Source organism: Mustela nivalis (assembly GCF_964662115.1).
Source record: "Mustela nivalis genome assembly, contig: HAP1_SCAFFOLD_495, whole genome shotgun sequence".
In the NCBI taxonomy this organism is placed as follows: Eukaryota; Metazoa; Chordata; class Mammalia; order Carnivora; family Mustelidae; genus Mustela; species Mustela nivalis.
Window position 1 is genome coordinate 274306 of NW_028136161.1, and position 25161 is coordinate 299466.

Consider the following 25161-nt stretch of genomic DNA (forward strand, 5'->3'; position numbering starts at 1 on the left):
ACCACAGAAAAACAAAGGCATGACAATATTATGAAAAATTATATGTCAAAAACTGGACAACCTAGAAGAAATGGATAAATTTTTAAAAATATTACCTCTCATAACTGAATCAAGAAGAAATAAAAAACTTTAGCAGACTGATTATGAACAATGAAATTGAATCAGTAATTAGGAAAATAAAAATTTAACAAAGACCTCTCACAAACAAAATTCTAGGACCAGATGACATCATAGGTGAGTTTTACCAAACACTTAAAGAAAAGTTAATACCTATTCTTTTCAAACTATTACAAAAAAATAGAAGAGAATGAAAAATCTCCAAATTCATTCTATGAGGCCAGCATTACCCTGACACGAAAACCAGGTGAAGACACTACAAAAGAAAAGAACTATAGACCAATATCTCTGATGAACATAGATGCAAAAATTCTCAACAAAACACTAGCAAACAAAATCCAACAACTCAAAAAAAAAAAAAAAGTCATCCACTATGATCATGTCAGATTTATTTCTGGGATGCAAGAGTTGCCAAATATAAGAGGTACCTGGGTGGCTCAATTGTTAAGTGTTTGCCTTCAGCTCACGTCATGATCCCAGGGACCTGGGAACAATGAAATTGTTTCATTGGATTGAGCCACACACCAGGCTCCCTGCAGGAAGCCTGCTTCTTCCTCTCCCAGTCCCCCTGCATGTGTTCCTGCTCTCACTATCTCTCTCTATCAAATAAATAAATAAAATCTTAAAAAAAGTTTGTCCAATATTTGCAAATCAATCAACCTGATACATCACATCGGTAAGAGAAGGTAAGAACCATATAGTCATTTTGACAAAGGAGAAAAATGCATTTGACAGTACTACACTAATTCATGATAAAAACCCTCAACAAAGTAGATTTAGAGGGAACATCCCTCAACATAATAAAAGCTTTAAATGAAAAACCCACAACTAATGTCATACTCAATGGTGAAAAAAAATGAGAGCTTTTCCCTTAAGGTCAAGAATAAGGCAGATATTCACTCTGAGCAGTTTTATTCAACATGGTACTGGAAATCCTAGCCATAGAAACCACACAACAAAAAGAAATAAAAGTCATCCAAATTGGTAAGAGAGAAGTAAAACTTTCATCATTTGCAGATAGCATGATAATATACTGAAAAACCTGGAGACCGCCAAAAAGTGACTACAACCAATAAATGGATTCATTAAGGTTGCAGGATACAAAATCAATGTACAGAAATCTGTTGCCTTTCTGTTCACTTATAATGAAGTATCAGAAAAAAAATTAAGAAAACAATTCCATTTACAATTATACCAAAAATAATAAAATACTAACAAACAAACTTCCCCAAGAGGTGAAAGACCTGTACTCTGATAACTATGAAACATCACTGAAAGAAATTAAAGATGACACAAAAAATGTAAAGATATTCCATGCTCATAGATTGCAAGACAAATTTTGTTAAAATGTCCATACAACCCAAAGCAATCTACACATTTAATGCACTCACTATCAAAATACCAACAGCATTTTTCACAGAACCAGAACAAATCATCTTAAAATTTGTATGGAATCACAAAAGACCCTGCAAAGCCAGAGATGTCTTGAAAGAGAAGTACAAAACTGAAGGTATCATAATTCCAGATATCAAGATGCAGTACAAAGATGCAGTTATCAAAATATAGTGCTGGCACAAAAAAGACACACAGATCTATAGATCAGAACAGATACCCCACAAATAAACCCATGATTATGTGGTCAATTAAACTTTGATAAAGGAGACAAGAATACACAATGGAAAAAAGATAGCCTCTTCTATAAATGGTGTTAAAAAAATGGGAGAGCTAGTTGCAAAAGAATGGAACTGGATTCTTCTCTCACATCATACAAAAAAAACCAAAAAACCTAAAAATAAATAAATAAATAAATAATCTCAAAATGGAGTGAAGACCTAAATCTGAGACCTGAAACCATAAAAATCCTTAAAGAGAGCACAGTCAGTAATTTCCCTGACATCGTCCATAGCAACATTTTCCCAGGTAAGTCTCCTGAAGCAAGAGAAACAAAAACAAAAATAAACTATTGGCACTTTATAAAAATAAAAATTTTCTGCATTGCAAAAGAGAGAATCAACAAAACAGAGACAACTTACTGAATGGGAAAAGATATTCACAAGTGATATATCCAATAAAGATATAGTACCCAAAATACATAAAAAATTTATACAACTCAATGTCAAGCCTGCCAAAACAAAACAAAACAAAACAAAACAAAAACCCTTATAATCTAATTAAATGGATCAAAAATAGGCAGAAGCCATGAGCAGACATTTCTCCAAAGACATACAGATGGATTACTCATAGGAAGAAGATGGAAGGCACAACAGGTCATCCTGGAATTTGATTTTCTTAAAAATATTTTTACAATATTTACAGTATATTATTCACATAGAAGGTCACAATATGTAATTTATATATGGTTATGCATGTTGAAACAATTTGAAGGATGGAGTGAATTATTTAAAAAGCAAGGCATGGGGCACCTGGTTTGCTCAGTCAGTTAAGTGGTTGACTCTTGATTTTGGCTCAGGTCATGATCTCATGGTCCTAGGATCCATCCCCGCATCAACTTCCAGACTCAGCAAGTGCCTTTTTCTGCCCTTCCCCTCCACCTCACTAGAGCACACTCTCTTTTTCTAAAATAAATAAATAAATCTTAAAAAAAAAAAAGTAAACTAAGCAAAAAGCAAGATCCCTATTCCTTTATTGTCATATAGGAATTCTTTTATGTTTGTTTAAATTAATAATCTTAGGGCTGTGCCCAGGGCACATGATATATTCTGGTGTTATTTAATGAATGAATTAATAAATGAATAATATCTGGTTACTGAATATACCAGAAAACTTGTGTCACCGTAACAACAGTCTTTCCCTGTAAGTAGATATTTATAGGAAAGTCATATTCTAATTAGAAGCTTGCATGGGGAGCACATAATTATGACAGGAAAAGGCCATTATTGGTGTTAATATCCCTAGGGTACAAAAGCCAAATCTAGTAATTTTTGGAGTGACATACTTGTCACAGGAGAGAGAAAAATTAGGTCTACAGACTGGTGGACCCAGTCAACCACAGGCTTGACTTCTAGTCCTTTGGCTATTCCATCCCTTCACTATCTGAATTGGACACATTATAAACTAACGGATTAAGATTTTTGCTTCCCAACTTTTATATTTCAGCCAGCCTCATTCAGATTTTTTACAGGCTTTTTATTTCTTTTGCTTTTACTTCTTTTTTCTTACCCCATGTTTTATTTTTCATAATTTCTACTTTCAGTACTTAGACATTTCTCAATGCAAGAATATTGATTTCTTACAATGCCTTTATAATTTCATTTTGTTATTAAGTCTTTCAGTTACTGACAATCGATTTTGTATGGTATGAGGAAGGATGTACACTTTTTCCCAAATTGTCTTAAATGAATAATTATTGATTTCTGCTACATATTATTAATCTTTTGTACATTCAATCATCTCCAAAAAGGATGGAGGAGAAAAAATGCTGAAAGATAACTTATTTTTATGAGCTAAGGATAACATTGTATGGAAGTACCCACCTAGGACATCACAAAGCATTCTTTTGAGTTTCATTATAGATTCTTGAATGTTTATTTATTCAAGGTCTTATAATCAATATTGGTCATTCTGATCTTGCTAGACAGTCACACTGGGTTGTCTCCAGCATCTGGTGGTATTCATTTTCCAGGGCTGCTACAACAAAGTACCACAAACAAGGTGGCTTAAAATAACAGACATTTATTTTCTGATTTCTTAAGTTCAGAAGTCTAAAATCAAGGTGTTGGTGCTCCCTCTGGACAACCCCCTGACAGAATCCATCCTTGTTTCTTCTATCTTCTGGGGGCTCCAGGGATCACTTGGCTTATGGCTACATGACTCCAATATCTGCCTCCATTTTTACATGGCCTTCTCTGTGTCTTCTCCTCTTCTGTCTCTTCTAAATAGAAGACAGTCATTAGATTTAGGGACCACCCAGATCATTGAAGATGATTTCCTTTTTCTAAGAAATAATCACAATCCCATGTTCCTTGGATTCGGATATGGACATTTCTATCACCCAGGCGTGCAAACACATTTCTTCTAGTTGTTAGAGGCTTTCTATTTTTAGAGTTGTCCAAATAGCGTAGATGGAACTAGCTCTTATTCCATTTTCTGTAATAAACTTTTAGCAAGTGCTTCTGGAGGTCAACTATTATGCTAATTATGAGAATACAAAGTTATGTCACATCTCTTGGGTTTCTCCCCAAGGTACAGGTTCCCTTGAATGAGAAAAATTGTGCTCCAAGTGGACGGAAAGCCCATGATTTTAAAGAGCCAGCTTAAGTACTCGCTCAATCGTCCACATTTGGAGTGTCAGAGGATCGAGAGGCCAGTAAATAATCCTAAAGATCTCTTGTAAGAAATCTCCAGGCCATTTTCCTTTTCAAAGTTTTGTTCCAGGTTTCAGGCACCTAATCTGCAAAAGCATACCAGCCTGAGAGTCAGGTCCCTCAGGTTCTATTTCTGGTTCTGCTACTCGATTGCTGTGGGACCTTCCACCCAGGGAAGGTGGGTGCACTTCTTACAAAGCAAGAGACAAGAGTCTGAGGAGCCCTCTAGGCAAGTCTACCTCATACCCCAGTGAAGCTGGATCCCAGGAACCAAGTGTACTGTCTGGACTCCTCACGCACAGTCTAGGGATGCTCTTCCTGCTGCCAAAGCCACTGATATTCATGTGAAGCTGGAGCTCTGATTTTAGTTTGGTCAAAGGGACTCGGACTCCCTCCTTTGTGTGAATCCTAGAAGTCAAAAGGAAAAACAGTTTGCATTTTAAAGATTTTATTTATTTGACAGAAATCACAAGTAGATGGAGAGGCAGGCAGAGAGAGAGAGAGAGAGAGAGGGAAGCGGGCTCCCTGCTGAGCAGAGAGCCCGATGCGGGACTCGATCCCAGGACCCTGAGATCATGACCTGAGCAGCGGCTTAACCCACTGAGCCACCCAGGCGCCTCAATAGTTTGCATTTTAAAGCCTTGACTTTTTCTTTTTTTTTTTTTTTCTTTTTTAAAGATTTATTTATTTTGACAGAGAGTAGACAGAGAGGCAGCCAGAGAGAGAAAGAGAGAGGGAAGCAAGCTCCCTGCTGAGCAGAGAGCCCGATGCGGGACTCGATCCCAGGACCCTGAGATCATGACCCGAGCCGAAGGCAGCGGCTTAATCCACTGAGCCACCCAGGCGCCCCAAGCCTTGACTTTTTCTTACTGAGATGTTCTTGTGGTTCACACTGCACTAGAGAAAAATGGGCTGGTGGCCCAGAGCAAGGAGTGAAGGGTTGGGAACTCTGGGCCTCTTCCTGGAGGAGGCAGGCGGGTGCTGTCCAGCAACTTGGGGACTCTGGAAAGGTAAGTTCCCTGCACCTCGTCCCCTAAAGAACTACATTTCCCGAGAGGCCTTGCCACCCACAGCCGGGGGAGGAGGAAGAAGGAGCTCAGAGCCGGCCCGAGAACTAGCGCCCTCCGTTGGCAGGTCCAAGTGGGCTGCGCTGGCCCGGCATCCGAAAGGCTGACTCACATCTCCCGCAGTGCAGCGGGGATTCCGCGTGGACACCGCCTTTTTGCCCCTGGATTTCGCAGTACCCGCCCCCCCCGCCCCTCCTCCCTAGAGCCTCCTCTGCGGCGGCTGCGGCTCAGGCAACGGACACGGCCGCCGGCGGTTGGCTAGGGGTCCGCGCGACAGGGACCCGGATCCTATGCGGTTATTCGCAAGGCGCAGGCGCCCCTGCTCCGCCAGCGGGCGGTTTCCAGCGGCGGTTTCCAGCGGCGGCGGGAGGTTCCCTGGAAGGAGCCACGGGGTTGCGAAAAAGTCCACCCAGAAGGTGCTGGACCCCGAGAAGGACGGGCTGACGCTGACTGCTGGGTGAGGCCCGCTCTGGGACCCCGGGTTCGGGCGTTCTTGCCCTGACGTGGGCCGGGGGAGGGTGGGGGCTGGGATGCCGACGGCATGCGGGGGCCCTGGGGGTGGTGTGAGACCCTCCTTTCCGGGGCCCAGCATTGTTCCCGACTGCGGGCAGTCTGGCCTCGGACTCTGCCCTGTCGCCCAGGGCATAAACTCACCCCGGATTTGAGCCTGGTCACCTCAAGGCCGGCGGAGCCGCCACTTTCCCCTCCCTGGCAAATCCTGCACTCCAGGTGCTACACAGACACACACGCACACACACTCACACACAAAATAAACTGACACCTCCCCCTCTTGTTTTTTAATTTTTATTTCTGACTCTGACACCTGAAGTAGAGTCTCCAAGTGTTCCTCGCCCAGACTTAACTGAATTGTCCTCTCTTCTGTGGGCTCCCTCCCCTTAAATTTTATTTTTACTTTTGAGTTGGAGTCTTCAGAGAGACGGAGCCTCCCAGTGCTCCCAGGATAAATTTAATTGAGCTGTCGTCTATCTTCCCGCGCTCCTCTTATTTTTATTTTGGGTCTGGCCGCTTGGGCTTCCTTGTGTGGTTGGTGTGAAGGGGGCTCCTCCTGTTTGTGGAGGGAGGGGTGGCTTTCCTGGGTTCAAGGAGGCTGCTGCTGCTTTCTTGCCAGGATGACAGTGAGAGTTCTTTGCCGCCTTTCGTTTTTGTTTTTGTGGACTTCTGCGTGGAGGTTCTGTGGAGCCCTGAAGCTCATCCTGGTGGCTGTGAAGTGTCCCCAAGGCTTCCTGTCACCTGCTGCATGTGATCTCTGGCTGCTTTCCTAGGCTGCGTTCTGTTTTCCATTTTCTTCCCTACTTAGTCTTAACTTTTGTTTAAGACCAAACCTGTGCTACCTGTGCTGTCCCTAGTCTTTTTGGAGGCTGAGAAAAGGACACCTTGTTTCCTCTGGATGTCTTTTTTATTCTTAAAATGAGGGAAAAAACACACTTGAGGAAATATGACATAAAAGAATTCATTTTATATGTGAGAATTTTAGATAAAGATCTTGTCCATGAGATTAAAACTTGCTAATTATTTCTTTTTATACCCTGTGAAGTACCTCAGAGGACACACACACACACACACACACACACACACACATCTGGTTCCCAAGTGAGGTTATTTACAATCTCAGATTCCTTGAGGTTTACACTATCTCGTTCAGTTTGTAATGAATGAAAATTAATTACTTACTGTTAGAGATTAGTTTTCAAGAGTTGTGAAAGTGAAGTGTGGTGTTAATTACTTACTGTTAATTACTTACTGTTAGAGATTAGTTTTCAAGAGTTGTGAAAGTGAAGTGTGGTGTCCTTGGTAAACTGACCTGTCTCCTCCCTGTAGTAAAATCTCATGCTCACACAGGTTGCATTGTGCAGAGTTCTTCTAGTGACTGATAAATACTACTGCGGGGACACTTGATAAAGGAACAGATTTGATACTCTGGGACTGTTTCTGTAGTAGAGAATTTGAACTTTTGTTCTGTCCAAATCTGCAGGATTATGTTGGCTCCATTTTGTAAAGGTGGAATCAATTAAACCTAGATGAGTTTGGCTTCTTAGAGATGCACAGTACATTGTTACCAGTCTGAGAAAGTAGTTCATTTTTGAGACTGTGTAATTGTGGTTTCACTTTAAGGTGCAGTATTTTATTTTGAGGAACTTTTTTTTTTTTTCAGTTCGTTGAGCTCATGATGACCTCAGTTTGTAACACAGGCAGGTTCTTTGATATGAGGCTGTTTTTTGTGGATGCATTTGTTTGTAGAATGACCCAGTGTCCTTTCTGGCTGCAGTCTTACCCATAGGGACTACATTTTTGCAAATGTGTCTGGAGACTTCTAGTGATAATGTCTCACGTAAACTCTGGCCAACAACTCTGGTTTAAAGATGTTAAAGAAATACAGTACATTCATGGACTAGTTCCTAGCACATCATATACCCTATTTGCTTGCTACTTAAAGAAAAAGTCTACTTAGGAAAAAAAATGGTCTCTTGATCTGAAAGACAAGAATTAGCCAAGAGCAAGAAAACTACTGAAGGAAATGAATAGACATTATTGTTGTATTTTTATTTGCATATTTCTTGTAATACTCTTGATTTTCACATATTTTGTCTTCAAGCAATAATAAAGATTTTCTTTTTTACAAAGATGATACCAGTGACCTGGATTTCCAGTCGTTGGCAACATCACTTTGGCTGGTTACTTAGCCTGTCTTTGAACCTCGGTTTCTTTACTCTGTCAGATGGGTATGGTCATGTCTACTTTGTAAAATGTGTTGTGAGTATAAGGTATAAATGACTTCAGCTTGCAGCAGGCATGTAATAGTTTCCTCTCCTATTACTGGTCCTCCATCATGAACAGACTAGGAAAAGTATTTTGATAGGTACTTTCCCACACCACCCCTGGTATTTGGATAGTTGCTGTAAATTTGTTCTCTCTTTCTAAAAATTAGTCGTGTTAAAGACAACACAAACTGTGAGACACCCAACGAACTGTGGAAAGTAGAATAGTTCTCATTTCAGTTAGAACTTATTTAGCTACTTTAATCTGACTGTGTATTGTAGATTGGCCTGATACCATTAACCTTATTTTACAAGGGTGGAGACTGAGGACCAGATAGACCTTGCAAGGGGCCAAGCCGTGGATCTATGTGCACATGACCTATATGCATTGTGTTAATTACAGGTAGACCAAAGAGCCATTAGGTCCCCTGAATTCCAGTTCTCCCTGCATTGTTGAAATCATCAGTGGGAGAGTAAATGAGTCAACAAAACAAAACAGAAACAAAAAAAAAATCTGTGTATTGCTATCTTATTCCAGCAAAGATGCCATGTTTAGTTAAAGGTTGAGTCCCTACTACAAATCCCCATCTATAAATGGTATTGATGTAGCAAGAAGAATGATGTACCAGGAAGCATATAGTATGGCATATAATTAGATAGTGGCTTCTATGTTGGACTCCATTTTAGGATTCCAAAGGGTCAGAAAAGATCATGAAGAGTGGCACAAACAGAAGGGCCTTTTGAGGAAGGCTTTCCTCATGCTGGTCCCTTGAAGGTTGTCTAGACTACTGAGCCACATGTGTAACTTCAAAATTTTTAGTAGCCACATTTAAGAAAGTAAAAAGAGGTGACATTAATTTTAATAATGCACATTATTGAATCCCACAGCTCTAGTCTGTATTATATCAACAGGTAACCAATATAAAACATTATTATTTTTTTGCATTCTGTTTTTCATATCAAGTCTTTGAAATCCAGTGCATGTTGGACACTTCTGGCACGTCTCATTTTACACTAGCTGCATTTTAAGGGCTCAGTAGCTGTATGTGGCTAGTAGCTGCGTACGGGACAGAGCAAGGTTAGCATATGGGAAGCGCAGCAGGAAGGCAGTTCCAAGCAAGGGGAGATGGAAGCTGGTAGTGGAAATACACATGGCAATGATGTAGAAAGGTGAAGTACACCAGCCTGCTCCTTCCTCCTGTCCATTAAGGGAGTCCCAGGGTAACACTGGTCATGAGAAAGAGTGGTAGAATTCTTGCCCTGAGGGTGTTCACAGTGTCAGATATGTGACTAGAGTGGTATGTAGGCCAGGGATAGGGACAGGACAGTGAGTTGGACTGGGGGATCTTGGTTGGGGGAGAGGAGTGGCAGCCTGACTGGCAGAAGCTGAGGCAGTTTGGGGGTCAGATCACAAAAGGTGTTGTTCGTCTGAGTTGGAAGCTCCTATCTTACTTTGCAGGTGGGAGGGCCCTCTTGAAGAAGAATGCTTAGCAAGTCAAATGATAAGAATTGAGAGCTGCCTGGCTGTCAGCAGGGCCAGGAAAATGGATTGGGGGTGAGTGGTGATGGTAGGGGTGACCCTGCTGGCAGAGAAAGAAGAGACAAATGACAAGGGTCTGAAAGAAGATACTCCATGAATGGAGAAGAGGGGCGGGATTTCAAAGGGCCAAGGCAGCGGGGACCAGTGATTGTCTCAGTTAAGTAACGAAACAAGTGTGTTGAAGCCAGGCGAGGAGTGATCAGTCTGAAGCAGAAGAGATCTGGGAGAAGAGGCCTCAGTCAAGGCAAATCGAGTGACATTGGGGCTTGGTCCCAATATTTGGAACCAGAGTGGAGAGGAGTCTCTCACAAATGCTCTCTATATATTGATGGAGTAAAATGGACTGTTTTGGTCTATTTCCTTTTAAGCATTTGTTACTTTAGATAGGGACAAGTTCGCTTACAATTTTTTTTTAAAGATTTTATTTATTGGGGCGCCTGGGTGGCTCAGTGGGTTGGGCCGCTCAGTGGGTTGGGCCGCTGCCTTCAGCTCAGGTCATGATCTCAGGTCCTGGGATCGAGCCCCGTATAGGGCTCTCTGCTCGGTGGGAAGCTTGCATCCCTTGCTCTCTCTGCCTGCCTCTCTGCCTACTTGTGATCTCTCGCTGTCAAATAAATAAATAAAATCTTTTTAAAAAATTATTTATTTATTTGACAGAGAGAGATCACAAGTAGGCGGAGAGGCAGGCAGAGAGATGGGGAGGCAGGCTCTCTGCTCAGCCCGCATTGGGCTCTCTGCTCAGCAGAGAGGACCCTGGGGCTCCATCTCAGGACCCTGTGATCATGACCTGAACTGAAGGCAGAGGCTTTGACACACTGAGCCACCCAGGAGCCCCTTGCTTACAATTTTAAATGTTGCCATTTAAAGTTATTTTATTATTTGCATTTTCCTCCTATTTTTATTAACTACAAACATTTGTTGAAACTCTGTGTTGTAAGTTAGCTTACCATTTCCTGGATGGCTGAACTGTTTCCTTCCTTTTGCTCTCTCTTTCTTTTTTTCTCTGATCTGAATAATACTGCTCTAAGCATCTTGGGAAACAGCTTTGTCTCTATTTTGTGTCATTTCCTTAAGACAGATTCCACTGAAGTCAAATTGCTGGATTTGAACATGTTTATGACTCAGTTGACTGCTCTCATTTCCTAAATGTTGCTCCCAGTGAGCCTACTAGCAGCAAGGATTGAGACTACCATGTGCACTGTAGTCCGACTAGCAATAGACACATTGGTGTAATTTGATCATTGGAGGGAGGCATCTTGGAGAATGGGAGTGTCGGTAGGAGGGCCAGAGGAGTTAGGTGGAGATCCTGGCTAATGATAGGGAAAGACGAATTTGGTGTTACGGGCATTGATTTTGAGAAAAGGGCAAGATCCAAGTGGAGATGTCTAGGAGGTTATGGGACAGGGGGTCTGGAACATAATAGTAGGGTAGAAAGCTATGGTATGGTTGTTTATTTTCATCCTGGTTCCATCACATCTTCCCACAACCTCTGATGCAGGCAGTGTTCCTACCCTCCACTGAGAGGGTGCAGAAACTGAGGCTCAGTGAGCTTAACTGCTTGTCTGTCAGCACCCAGTCAGTTAGCGGCAGAGCTGGGATTCCTGATTCTAAAGGCCGTGTTGTACCTCTGCTAGTTATCTGACCCCAAAGCATATTTATATATATATTTACCCACCACACTGGATATTAACATAGAAACAAAAGCCCTAGGGTTTTTTGCATGTCTCCCAAAAATATTGCTTGGACTTGTGCTGTTCTCTTCCTAGTCTGTTTTACTAGATTCTTCTAGGGACACTTAAATTTAGGTAGTCTTATATCTCTAGGGAGACTAGAGAGTTCTAGGGAGGCTATATTTGATTTCAGGATGGCAGAAGATAAAAAGACTCCCTTTGTGTTTTCCTGTTTATTGGCCTCTCTGGGCCTTGGGCAGGCTGAGCAGGTGGTAAAATATTCACATGGATGTTAGTGCCAAAGGACATTCTACAACCAGAGCAAATCCTGAGGTGTAATTTCAGGCTCTTCAGGATGTCTTTGTTTTGTCTCTCTCATTTAACCTTGTTTGAAGCAAAGTCACCTTGCCATAATGCTCACTTTCCTAATTTTTCATCAGTTACCAACATTTTATATTTGTAGCCTCAGGAACGTGAGATGAACTTTGGACACAGATGTGTTTATCCGAAAGACACTACTCCCTGCCTCTAGGGCTCAGGAATGTCTGGACTTCTGATGAGAGAAGTATGAACCAAGGATAAAAGTCCAATGGAGCTCAGTTGTTTTGTTTGGGACAACTGAAAAAGGCTGACTTCCTCCTTTTATTCTGAGAAGAGAGTTAATTGATAGGTCCAGAATATTTTGATGTAAACTTTTTTTAACTTGTATTTTGATTTTGTTGGTGTTGTACTTGTAATTGGGCATGGATCATTTTACTAGCTGTTTAGAATACTGACCTTTCTACAGATAAAACTGTAGAGAATTGTTCATTTTTAAAAAAAATTGTCTTTCAAAATGGTAAATTGATTCCACTTAAACTTTAAGTTGTTTTTTTTTTAATTTATTTTTTATTATCAACATAACAGTATTCATTATTTTTGCACCACACCCAGTGCTCCTTGCAATCCATGCCCTCTATAATACCCACCACCTGGTACCCTGACCTCTCACCCCCCCACCCCTTCAAAACCCTCAGATTGTTTTTCAGAGTCCATAGTCTCTCATGGTTCATCTCCCCTTCCAATTTCCCCCAACTCCCTTTTCCTCTCTAACTCCCTATGTCCTCCGTGCTATTTGTTATGCTCCACAAATAAGTGAAACCATATGATAATTGACTCTCTCTGCTTGACTTATTTCACTCAGCATAATCTCTTCCAATCCCGTCCATGTTGATACAAAAGTTGGGTATTCGTCCTTTCTGATGGAGACATAATACTCCATAGTGTATATGGACCACATCTTCCTTATCCATTCGTCTGTTGAAGGGCATTTTAGTTCTTTCCACAGTTTGCTGACCGTGGCCATTGCTGCTATAAACACTGGGGTACAGATGACCCTTCTTGTCACTACATCTGTATCTTAGGGGTCAATACCCAGGAGTGCAATGGCAGGGTCATAGGGAAGTTCTATTTTTAATTTCTTGAGGAATCTCCACACTGTTCTCCAAAGAGGCTGCACCAACTTGCATTCCCACCAACAGTGGAAGAGGGTTCCTCTTTCTCCACATCCTCTCCAACACATGTTTCCTGTCTTGCTAATTTTGGCCATTCTAACTGGTGTAAGGTGATATCTCAATGTGGTTTTAATTTGAATCTCCCTGATGGCTAGTGATGATGAACATTTTTTCATGTGTCTGATAGCCATTTGTATGTCTTTATTGGAGAAGTGTCTGTCCATATCTCTTGCCCATTTTTTGATATGATTGTCTGTTTTGTGTGTGTTGAGTTTGAGGAGTTCATTATAGATCCTGGATATCAACCTTTAAGTTTTTTAAAAGGAGGAATATGTTATTGTACTGTAATATATAAAAGTAGTAGACAACTATGCTGTCTTCAGATTTAAAAGATATTTCAGTTCATTACACATTTTCTCATGAGTGTATGAGTGAGTGTGTGTGTGTGTCTCTCTGTCTGTCTATCTGCTCGGGAGGGCTGTGTATTTAGATATTCATAGGGCAGAATCCCAGAACCTATGCCTCTTGGAGAGGTTGCCAGTGCTTCCTGAGGGAGATGCGGTCTGAGGTGGATTTGGAGTGATAAATATGAGGTTTTCCGGGGGGACAGATTGGGGATGAGGGGATTGCAGAGAGAGGAACTTGTGTGAAGGCAATGGTGTGGCCACCATGGAGTTTAGTGTCCATTGGCTTTTATCCTGTGGTGTGGTAGTTCTTGGGAGCCAGGAAGACCTAAGTAGAGGGTAGGGGCCAGATCTAGTTTTGCCCCCTTGATGATTGGCCCAAGATTCTCAGACTTTCTGAGATTTGAAACATGAGTGCCAGGGGAGTGTGAGCTCCCACCTTTTGGATTGCAAACCCTGAGGGTATAGCATATGCTTCCAGCGTTCATCTTTCCCCAGTGTGGAGGGAACCAACCTCAAATGGAATCCATAATGAGAGGGAAGCGGGGCAGAGAGATGCAGGATGAGAGGAGTGCAGCAGATCCTTTGTGAGCGGAGAGGTTGGCTGTGTCTGTGCCATCTCCAACTCTGAGTTTCTTGGTTGCAGGTGCCAGTAACACCCTGCTTTTGCTTCAGCTAGCTTGAGTCATAGTTCTGGGTCTTGAAGTGGAAAGAATACAGATTCATATGCCAGAAATAGAGGGAGGAAATCCCAGGTCAAGGATGGGTGGGTGGGTGGGTATGTGTGGGTGTGCTTTTTCTGAGAGCTGAGCCAATTGATTTTATATATATGTAGAAGAAGGAACTAATGAAAGAACAAAATTGAAGAAGCCGTGCAGAGAAGGGGAATACAAATGATGGACAAAGGTGAGGCCTTCAGTGGGATGAAGGGTGTGGAGCAGATCAGGCTTGACAAGGGGGACATCACTTCCTCTAAGGCCACTTGGAGGAACTAAGAATGGGGTCCTAGATGTGGAGGGAGCTCTCTTGCCCTGGCTTCTGTTTTCTCTGTGAAGGTAAAGAGGTAGACCTGGCTACTGAGCCAGTTTTCTTGCCCGTGTAGTAATAGGGACTAAGGGTGTCTCGTTCTCTCTCCCATGCCTTAAAACAAAGGAATTACTGTAATCAGTAAGACCTGTTACTGATTATTGTTGTTCTTTGGGGGAACACTCTCATAAGTGCATTTAACTTATGTATTCAGTAATTGGCCAGAAGCCAGGAAATGTATATATATGTAAAACAAGGACAGTTAGGGAGTGCACATATTGTTTGGCCTTCCACTCAGTGACTATGTGTCCCCGAGTGCAGTGGGTGGGCCCAGGGAAGTGCTGTGTTCTCAATGGTCTTCCTTCCTTCATGCCTCTCCTCTGTGGGACCATCTGTCCTGCTGGGTGTGGCTCTAGTGGCTAAGGGTAATTTTGATCTTCTCCATTTTTGCCTTGAATGCCACTTCACCTCACATAAGATGTCTTGGGATTATACATATTCGTGTGGCACCTTGCCCTTTTGCAGTTTTTTCTTATATTCTCATTGGATCAATATGTTGCCTGAAGCTACCAGTTCAGAAAGGACTTTCAGATTCTTAGTCAAACTTTGTTTCTGACGTAGTTCTGAATGTCCATTTCAAGTTTTTAACTGTGATTTTTATAAAAGAGAGATTTCATTACCATTTTTATGTCTTTTGTATTATTTTAGAAACTGAACCCACATCTGAAAGGCATTTTAACAGTAAATATTTCATTTTACTATTGCACCTGTGCTTTAGCCTAAAAAGATAAGGAGCCCTGTGATATTGTCTTGCGTTTGATTTTAAGTGATGGCACATATTCACTGAACGTCAACCAGGGTTTCAAGGACAAATAGTTCTAGTGACACTGCCTGTGCCCCACTGTGGGACCATGAGAATGTATCCCTTAGGCCTCCGCTTTGGGTATCATGACTGACTGATGGCTCCAGCTGCTGCCCTCTAGATTCACCACCACTTCTTAGCCAAAGCTGAGCTTTCTTTGGCTACTTGCAGTTACTGAGCAAGTGGGGCTACTACTGTGGTCCACTCACGCAAAATCCAGATGCCTCTGAAGGGTGACTCTGGCATGAGGACTCCCAATGGGTTGGTCAAGACCCTCTTCAGATTGAGTTGGGAGTCTGAAATCCTCCCTTCCAGCCTTCCTTCCTTCCCTGTCTCCTTCACAGGGAGTCAGACCTGCATTGTGGTTCAACCTCCCCATGCCTTCTCAGGTCTCTCCCTTTTCCCCTTCACAGCCAGTTCCCGCAATAAATCTCCTACAGGTGTAATGCTGTCTTGGTGTCTCCTTCTCAGGGAGCCCAAACTGACACACCATCCCTTTCCCCAGAGGTGTCCATCCTACCATCTAAAACCCTTTCAGGAGACAGCGTGAGGACACTACATTTTCCACATCAACTTTCTTTATCCCTCTGCCCTGAGATGATATTTCCTCAGAATTCCCATGGCATTTTGAACTTTGTGTTTGGCATTTATGGCCTTTGGCTTTGTATCTGCTGGATGTTTCCTCCTAGATGATAAATACACTGAGAACTTGAAGAGCTTCTTGTTTATCTGATTCGTTTTGGTAACATACTTCTTTATTTGTAATCGTAATAATTAGAATTTAATCAGCACTTTCCATGTGCCCAGCACTGCCAGAAATACTTTTACGTGAATTATTTCAGGTAATCCTCCAAATAAGGTAGGTAATATTCTCCTCATTTTATGGATGAGATCCAGAGAGGTTAAGAATCTTGTCCAGGGTGACATAGCTGGTAAGTGACAGAGGCAGGGTTTGAATCGAGGCGGCTGGCTCCATGGTCCTGTTGTTCATTTAGCAGGTATTTTTTATTCAGACAGAATATGTTCCAGTTGTTATATCCAGTGTTGGGATTGCCAGAGCTTACAATCCAAGTCTAGAATTAACAACTATTTAAAAAGCAAACCCCAAAACGTGATTTCCAAATAGGCGGGTGTAAGTCTCTGGGAGAGCAATAGCTACCTGATATTTTGAAAAATTTCTAAAAGCCTTCCTGCCCCAATGATTGTTTTCACAAGCCAGTGTTCCCACCGTTAAAGTAGTGATTTGAGACTGAGAATTAAGGTCTCCTGAAAGAGTCCCCTGACCTTCTCCCTTGTGTACATGCACTCATTATCACACCCACCCCTCTAACCCCAAGGAGAAGAGCTGTAGGAGAGGACAAAGTGTGGACAAAAGGGAGAAGAGGTTAGGCAAAGAGGTCAGAGGAGAGGGGCAGCCGGACCAGAGGGCTGTTGGGAAGGATAGGCTTGGGTGAGGCTTCTTTCCTGGAAACCAAATTGCAGAGACGCTATTGTAAAATTTTAAATATACAGCAACTGAAACAGCGTCACTGTCCCTCCAAAAGGACTGGTTCTAACTAGGAAAAATTCTTTTAATGAGATCTTTGGTAGTATTTTTAAGACCGCATGGAAGAGAGGGGAACAGTGACATATGTTGCTTCTTTACAACTTCTGAAAGGGATTAACGTGTTTTATTTCTATATGGTTATATTTCTTGGACAAACAGTGTAAACCTCCATTTTCCATGGATTTTATGTCTGATAAGAGAAGGATGTGTTTGGTTTATTTAGGCTTGTTGTAGTAGAGCTTATGCTGAACTTTGGGTTAGAGGTAAAATAATATCTTGTGAGTGTGTGTGTGTGTGTGTGTGTGTGCGCGCACGCGCGCGTGTGTCATATTGCAGCTGTTTATTGTGGAGAGAATGGTTCTGATCCTCTCCTTCTGTACCTAAAATAAATATGTGCACAAGCAGACACATCATTTTAACTGAAGTGAAAAGTAAGGAATGAACTGGAAAAATATTTGAAATTTATAGGATAGGATATAGTTATATCCTCAGTACATAAAGAGCGCCTATATATCAACAGGAAAAATTAGAACAAATGTTTAAATTATACATATATATGTCACAAATGAAGAAATGATAAGAACCAGTGTTTTAAATGTCACTTCAGTTCTCTAGGATATATAAACTTACAAATAAGAATGTATTTACCTATTATTTTAGCAAAGTTGCTGGTGTTTGTGTGTGTTAAGACTTTTTTTTTTAAAGAGTTATTTATTTGACAGAAAGAGATCACAAGTATGCAGAGAGGCAGGCAGAGAGAGAGAGGAAGGGAAGCAGGCTCCCTGCTGAGCAGAGAGCTAGATGTGGGGCTAGATCCCAGGACCCTGGGATCATGACCTGAGCTGAAGGCAGAGGCTTTAACCCACTGAACCACCCAGGCGCCCCTTAAGACTTTTTATTTATTTGACAGAGAGAGAGAGAGAAAGAGAGATCACAAGTAGGCAGAGAGGCAAGCTGAGAGAGGTGGGAAGCAGTCTCCCTGCTGAGCAGAAAGCCAGACCCAGAGCTTGATCCTGGGCCCTGAGGTCATGACCTAAGCAGAGGCTTAACCCACTGAACCACCAAGGTGCCTGGTGTGTGTTTTTTCCCTTAATGATTCCTCTTGGTTATCTGTCTTTTCTTTCCAGTATACCTTTGATAGAATTCTAATTTGGTATGATCTCTCTGGAAAGTAATTTGTTAGTATGTGCTAATATGCTAAAAATTTACATATCATTTGGCTTAATTTCCTTTTCTAGGAAATGATGACAGGTACACTTAAAGGCGATTAAAAATGCATTGCAGCATTGTTTTCACAATTAAAGTTTTGTTTATTGAGGTAAATTTCACATAATATAAAATTAATCATTTTAAAGTGAATAATTCACTGGCTTTAGAACATTTACAGTACTGTGCAATCATCACACCTCTATCTAGTTCCAGAGCATTTTCATCACTCCAACAGAAAACCCTGTACCCATGAAGCAGTCTCTGTTCTTTCCTCCCTCCAGCCCTGGCAACTACTTGTGTGTGTGTTTAACCAGTTGAGGGACTTTTTTTTCTTTTTAAAAAAATTCTGTTCCTCCCAGGTGATAGTACAGTTGACCCTTGAACAGTGGGTTTCAACTGCATGGGTCCACTTTTATGTGATTTTTTTTATAATAACACTACAGAAATGTAAATGTATTTTATCTTCCTTATGATTTTCTTAATAACATTTTCTTTTCTCTAGCTTACGTTATTGTAAGAATACAGCATACCATGTGCATATTACATGTATACAAAATATGTGTTAATTGTTTATGTTATTGGTGAGGCTTCTGGTCAACAGGCTGTTATGAGTTAAGATTTTGGGGAGTCAAAAGTTAAATGGGGGGAGTAGTCACCCCTAGTCCCTGCATTGTTCAAGGGTTAGCTGTATATGTTGAGCATATTTGTATGAGTCAAGATTCTTGGTTGTAAGTGGCAGAAAGTCTGACTTCAAAAGGAGGGAATTTAATGATACACACAACTATTCCAGGCTTTAAGTATGTATGACTGTTGACAGGGATGTAAGTGGAGTCCAGGACACCCACCCATTCTCATGTCCACTCTCTTTGTTGACCTCCCTGTTGGTGAAAATTATTCCTTTCCACTCTTGGCTCTGTGTTTGTTTCTTTTCTGTGCTTCCACCTCATTGTCAGACTGTCTCTGCCAGGTGCAGGAGAGATGGTCCCTGAAAGCTAGTGACCCTTGAGAAGAGTGTGACCCCTCTGGGCTCCAGATCTTGAGACCACACTGTTTGGCTTTCCATGGGTCATGGACCTGTTCCTGTAGGAGATGGTATACTCTGATTAGCTGGCCTGCCTATTATTTGCCCTGTTCCTAGAGACTGAATCTCATTCTGGCTCATATATTCCTGAGAAAGTAGTTCTGGAAAGGCATTCTGATACATTCCCCCATAAAACAGTACTGCTCATATCTCTGCTTATGCCCATGTGTATCAAGAGAGCATTGACTTTTGTGTTGATAATCCTAGGTCACCGAGAAAACCTTACATGATATTTTATAAATTTTACTTAAACTTGTGGGAGTTATAGTGGGGGATTTATCTAATTGGAGGGAAGTAAGGGTTTCCCTTTTAATAAATGGATTTCCCACTCTTTGAGCTCTATGTTAGATAGTATACACTTTTTTGAAGTCGTTCTGCAAGTAATACTGAGGGCTTGCTGTGGGCCAAATGAAGCTCCAGTTTCATGAGGTTTTCAGTCTATTGGGGCAGATGGACAATAAACAAATAACAAATAAGTGTATAGTTTCAGGTAATGATTATAGGAAAATGAAGCTTAATTGGGGAGTGTGTATGCTGGTCTAGATGGAAGGGTCAGGGAAGGCCTCCCTGAAGAGGGGGGTTTAGTGTCAAGAACTGGATTGAGCAGGGAACAGTTTGGGATTATTTATGGGAGTAGTGTTCCAAACAGAGGGAACTGTAAATGTAAAGACTCTGAGTCATCAATATGCTTGATAATCTAAGGGAAGTCAATAGAGTTGGAGGAGTTGGGGGTGGACGAGGAAATGGTAGGACCATGTGGGGCTTGTAGGTCTCACGGAGAACTTGGGTTTATTTTATTTTATTTTTTTTTTTGAAGGGTGAGATGGGAAGCCCCAGGGGGTTGATGAGCAGGGGAGTGACCTGAGTTGACCTTCAGGATCTTTCTTTGTAAAGAACGTCTTTCTTTTCTTTTGACTGCTTTCTAAAAAGTCAGATCTTTGGCGCCAATACTGAGCAGTGATAGGAGACAGAAAATGGAAAAGGTAAGGGAAAAAAGTGGTGCTGGAGAAGAGAAGTGAGTAGCCATGGAATCCATAGCAGGAGCAGGTTTTGCAGAAGGTGGGCACACATGGTCTGTGTCTGTCCTTACTGTGGCAGTGAGCAGTGATGAGAAGACAGCCCATGGGACAGGAAAGCTAGACTGCTGTGGGCCTTGTAACGGGGCCCACACAGCAGCCCAGGCTTGTAACAGTATGGAGGCGGGCTTGCTGTGTTACCGCAAATATCAATAAGAGGCAAGAAACAGATATATTAGATAGTACTCCTGGCATGTCTGGGTGGCTCAGTCAGTGAAGCATCTGACTCTTGATTTTGGCTTAGGTCATGATTTCAGGGTTGTGAGATTGAGCCCTGTGTCAGGCTCCATGCTGCATATGGAACCTGCAAAAGTTTCTCTCTCACCCTCTCCCTCTGCTTCTGCTCCCGCTCCCCTCCTCTCTTTGGTGCTCTCTCTCTCTCCCTCAAAATTACCCCTGATGTTGACAAAAAATGGAGATAGATCTTCCAGCTGCTATAAAAGAATGAGCACAGGAAAATATTGATTGGTCAGGGTAATATTAATTTATCTATATAGATGATTGCCAATAGAAGCCAATACTTGGCTTCATTTCAGGAACCTGCTAAATTAGGGCCCCATTTGTACTTTATATTCTGTTTCTTAATGGAAAGACCCGAGGGAGTCTTGATCTCTGACTCTTGATCTCTCTTTTCAGTATAACCTGAAAAGACCTCATTTTTATAAGCCATTGTTGCTAGCCGATGGAATACCTGATGGAGATTGTATTCTGGAAGTTGCTTGTTGGTGCCAGGTTTACACAGAATGAATAAACATGACTGAATGTGTGCTAAGGCCACCAGGTCTTTTATATGAACTTGTCATGATTGGTAATGTCATCATCTTTTCCATTCAGGGGTGTCACACATGTGCTTGACCCTGGGTCAGTGCAAGTTATTGAGTGGCTGGGCGGAGATAATTTCTTTTTGCCTGGCTCTGTTATTTTTCTGCACTTTTTGGTAAATGGCAATTAGAGAAACACAGCTTTCCCTAAAGATACCAACAGGCCATTACAAGGTATTATCTACAACATATGTGTTGTAACAGTTCTATTACAGTGTTGGACAGAAGAAATTTAAGTTATTTGCTTTAGGGGGCATTTTGGTGTTGGTGAAAATACTATTTAATATATTGTGTGGGTCTTGAATGTACTTCAGTTTTAAAGAGTAAGACAGGTTTGGAGAACATTATAGTTTGGTGTTGTGTTTGCTGAGTTGTTCTTTCCTTTGTTATAGGAATTAGGCTTTGAAAAATGTCTGAAAAAAAGATCTCTCCAAAACACTCTAGTGGCTCTTTTATTTTTTATTTTATTTTATTTTATTTTATTTTTCCCTTCCATTAGTTCCCGCTCCCACCCTACTTCTCCTCTCTGGTAACAGCAAGTCTGATTTCTCTTCCAATGCATCAGTCAGTTTTTTTCTTTCTTTCTACTCCATGTACAGGTGAGATCATTGAGTACATATTTGTCTTTCTCTATCGACTTATTTTATTTAGCATAAAGCCTTCAAGATCCATCCATGTTGTTGTGCATAGTTTTTTTGGCTATGAAATTTAATGTACTCATTGTAAACATTGGAATGATACAAATGAGCAAAAAAATAATTGAAGTGTGAGAAAGCTCTTCAAATTCTGCAATCTCCTAATGTCCATTGTTCCAGTTTTGGTAAGCATGTTTTCTATGCTTGCCCTTGCTTATGTGCATCCTCTTCTCTCTCTGTCTCTCCCCCTGTTTGTCTGTGTCTGTCTTAGGTGCGTAGCACACAGAAACACAGTTTTACCTGAATGGTCATTAGGCAGAGTCTAACCCTAGACTTTTTTTTTTTTTTTAGATTTTATTTATTTATTTGACAGGCAGAGATCAGAAGTAGGCAGAGAGGCAGGCAGAGAGAGAGGAGGAAGCAGGCTCCCTGCTGAGCAGAGAGCCCGATGTGGTACTCGATCCCAGGATCCTGGGATCATGATCCGAGCCGAAGGCAGAGGCTTTAACCCACTGAGCCACCCAGACACCCCTAACCCTAGACTTTTGACTTAACATTTCTTGGCCATTTTTTCCACATCAGTAAGTGAAGACTTACATAATACTTAAATGGCTTTCTTATGTTCTGCTAGACTCCTATAACAAATGATCTGCCACCCATTGCTCAGGTTGTGGGTTTCTGGCTTTCCCATGCTGCTAGCAGATTGAGGCCTGGGAGTGAGAAGAGGCTGCCTGGTGACCAGAGGCCTTTGGCTTTTTCTGTAAGGAATACAGTGGGCTGTGTTTGTAGCTGCTGGCGGGTTGGGGGACATTGTGATGGATTTCCAGAGGTAAAGAGAAGCCTTTGTGGAAGGCCATTTCAGCCTTTGCTGAGGTTCTTCGGGGAAAGAGCACCTTTGTAACCTGTCCAGGAGGAAGGTCATTCCATGTGCAAGCTGACTTTGGTGTCCTAAATAAACCAACGTCTGGGTCAGTCCACTTTTAGATTTAGCAACTCTTTAATTCTGTGACTTCTACCAGATCTTTATGATTAAAAAAGATCATGTTTTTGGGGCACCTGGGTGGCTCAGTTGATTAAGCATATAACTTCAGCTCAGATCATGATCTCAGAGTCCTGGGATTCAGCCCTGTGTCAGGCTCCCTGCTCAGCAGGGAGTCTTCTTCCCCCTCTCCCTCTCCTTGTTCCCCTCCCCCACTCCTATTCTCTGTCTCTCTGTCTCTGTCCCTGTCTCTCTCTCTCATATTTTCTCTCTCTCTCAAATGAATCAATAAAATCTTCTAAAAAATCATTTTCCAGTTATACTTCCCCATACCTCCTCAACACTTCCTGTTAATACTAATATGGCAGAGCAGTGTGGGAGCCTGACTGCTTGGGTTCAAGTCTAACCTAACCTCTCTGACCTTCCACTCACCCTAAGGATGGTACCTGCTTCCTATGGCTACTAGAGATTTAATTAAGTTAATATAATCAAAGCTCTTTTGTAAGCCATTACTATAATTATTAATAATTATTTGACGTAAGTAAGATGGCTCTCTCTGCCCTCATCATCACTTTTCTACTTCCTTAGTTGCTGGAGATGGGTGCAGGTAGAGGTTACCAGCTAGCTCCTACTTTATCTGTTGTTTTATTTCTATCAGTGACTCCCTGATGAGTGGTTTTGACTGTAATATAGGCTAGCCCCAATTCAGATCAAGAGAAGCAGAGGCAATTTTGCATTGACTTAAAAGTGTGATGAAACTTGATCCTACTGAAGGTATAGATATATTAAAATGTATATAAAGCACATTTGACTTAAACATTGTATATCATTGGTATATATTTATGTTGTGTGTTATATTGGTACTTCCTATTAGTTAAAAAGAACATGTTAGGATCCTATATTTGAGAAATGTATGTCAAAATATCTAAATAAATCAGCTCTACTTTTTAAAACTTTAGCACTAGGCAATTGGGTTCCGTCTTTATATAGAATGACTTTTACATGTGGATTGCCAGTTCTGGATTACAAAGGGTTAATATCTTCCTGACTTGTAAGAATTTTATTTTCTACATCTTGTTTACCTTCTAAATATAAAGATATGAAGGTAATCCATTTTCTTAGGATGGCTATCTTTTACAACTTCTTCAGTCATAACTGGTAATTGTTTCCTGTTCAGCTGTCAGGTTTTATTTTGGTGTTTACAAGGATGTTTTTGGATGCACGTAAAAGAAAACCGAAATGCAAATGATAAGGATTTTTTTTTTCCTCCTATAAAAGCAGCCCCAAGCTAGGATGAACCCTGAGACAGCTAATTCATTCGGCAGTTCTGTGATGTTAACAGCTCAGACCTGCTCTGCCTCCCTGTCTTGCCATCCTTAGTGTCCTCAGTGTGGCAGTCTTGTCTTCAAGGTGGCAAAATGCCTGCAGCCCTTACAAGTATTGCACCCAGAAAGAACAACATCCAGAGGCAGAAACAGAAGAAATTCTTCTTCTTTGTGTCTCTTTAAAAACAATGAATCTTTTCCAGACATCTCCATCATAATTCTTCCCATTTCTTATTGAAGTGTTAGGTCACAGGCTTGAGCCTAAACCTATCACTGGCAAGGGGTGTGTTGGCACTGTAATTTGCTCAACAGCATCAGGTCTTTCCTCCTACGGCCAGGGATAGGCCAGCCTCCCGAAAGGACTTGACTCTGTGCAGATAGGTGCTCTGTTAGGAAGAGGAAAGGTCTGATTGTGGGAATCGGTGGGGTGGGGGGGCTGGAGGGAAACCAACAGTGTCTCTCTAGGCCACTGTTAATTTTTAGTTTAAATGGTGTGGAGAATATCTATGGAAGTAAATTATTAATCATGGTAACATTTTGGATATGTATATGTTTTTAGGGAAGAATTTAAAATTCTGCACTCTAACGGGTATATACAACAGGCTGTAATGGATGTAAGAAACAAATCTATTGGCAAAGCTAAAAGAGGAGCTTGGTTCACTTTTTGCAAGGAGGAATATATATGTAGTTTAGGCCCCAGTATGCTTCAGAATCATTATGCTAGGGTTCTGGGGCCTTTTCCTTCTCCTGGGCCAGCCTGGTTGTGCTTGGGCATACAGGCACATGTGTATCTGCTATTGGCCCTGGAGGGGACTGTAGCTTGGGTGAACAGTGTGGATGGGGGTCGCTGGCATGGTGGTACAAAAGACTGATAGGCTTGGATGCTTGGTTGGGTGGGTGGAATTAAAGTGTTTTTTTTTTGTTGTTGTTAAATTATATATCACAAGTTACATGTTTATGAAGCTTATTCTTTTACATATGCATTCAATATTTAAGACAATTTTCTTAAAATTTTTATTTTTTTATAAACATATAATATATTTTTATCCCCAGGGGTACAGGTCTGTGAATCGCCAGGTTTACCCACTTCACAGCACTCACCAAATCACATACCCTCCCCAATGTCCATAACCCCACCCCCCTACTCCCAAGCCCCCACCCCCAGCAACCCTCAGTTTGTTTTGTGAGATTAAGAGTCACTTATGGTT

At 41.6% G+C, this 25161-nt stretch overlaps 1 protein-coding gene and 1 long non-coding RNA gene across 9 annotated transcripts in view; one reads left to right on the plus strand and one right to left on the minus strand.

The window, feature by feature from the left end:
* Positions 1–3794: 3794 nt before the first annotated feature.
* On the minus strand, positions 3795–6246 carry LOC309857205. 7 transcript variants are annotated; one of them, XR_014307539.1, is made up of 3 exons: positions 6164–6246; positions 4682–4850; positions 3795–4009 (listed from the first exon to the last, which is right to left on the minus strand). It is a non-coding gene; the product is annotated as an uncharacterized lncRNA (long non-coding RNA). The 7 variants fall into 7 exon arrangements; XR_014307540.1 differs by lacking the exon at positions 6164–6246 and adding an exon at positions 5488–5667; XR_014307541.1 differs by lacking the exon at positions 6164–6246 and adding an exon at positions 5468–5667.
* Positions 4765–25161, plus strand: part of LOC309857203 (ral guanine nucleotide dissociation stimulator-like) — a 211573-nt gene continuing 191176 nt past the window's right edge. For both annotated transcript variants that reach the window (XR_014307537.1, XM_082750010.1), the window contains exons 1-2: positions 4765–4856; positions 5715–5966. The gene's annotated coding sequence lies outside the window, so the exon portion shown is untranslated. The remainder of the gene's footprint in view (positions 4857–5714; positions 5967–25161) is intronic.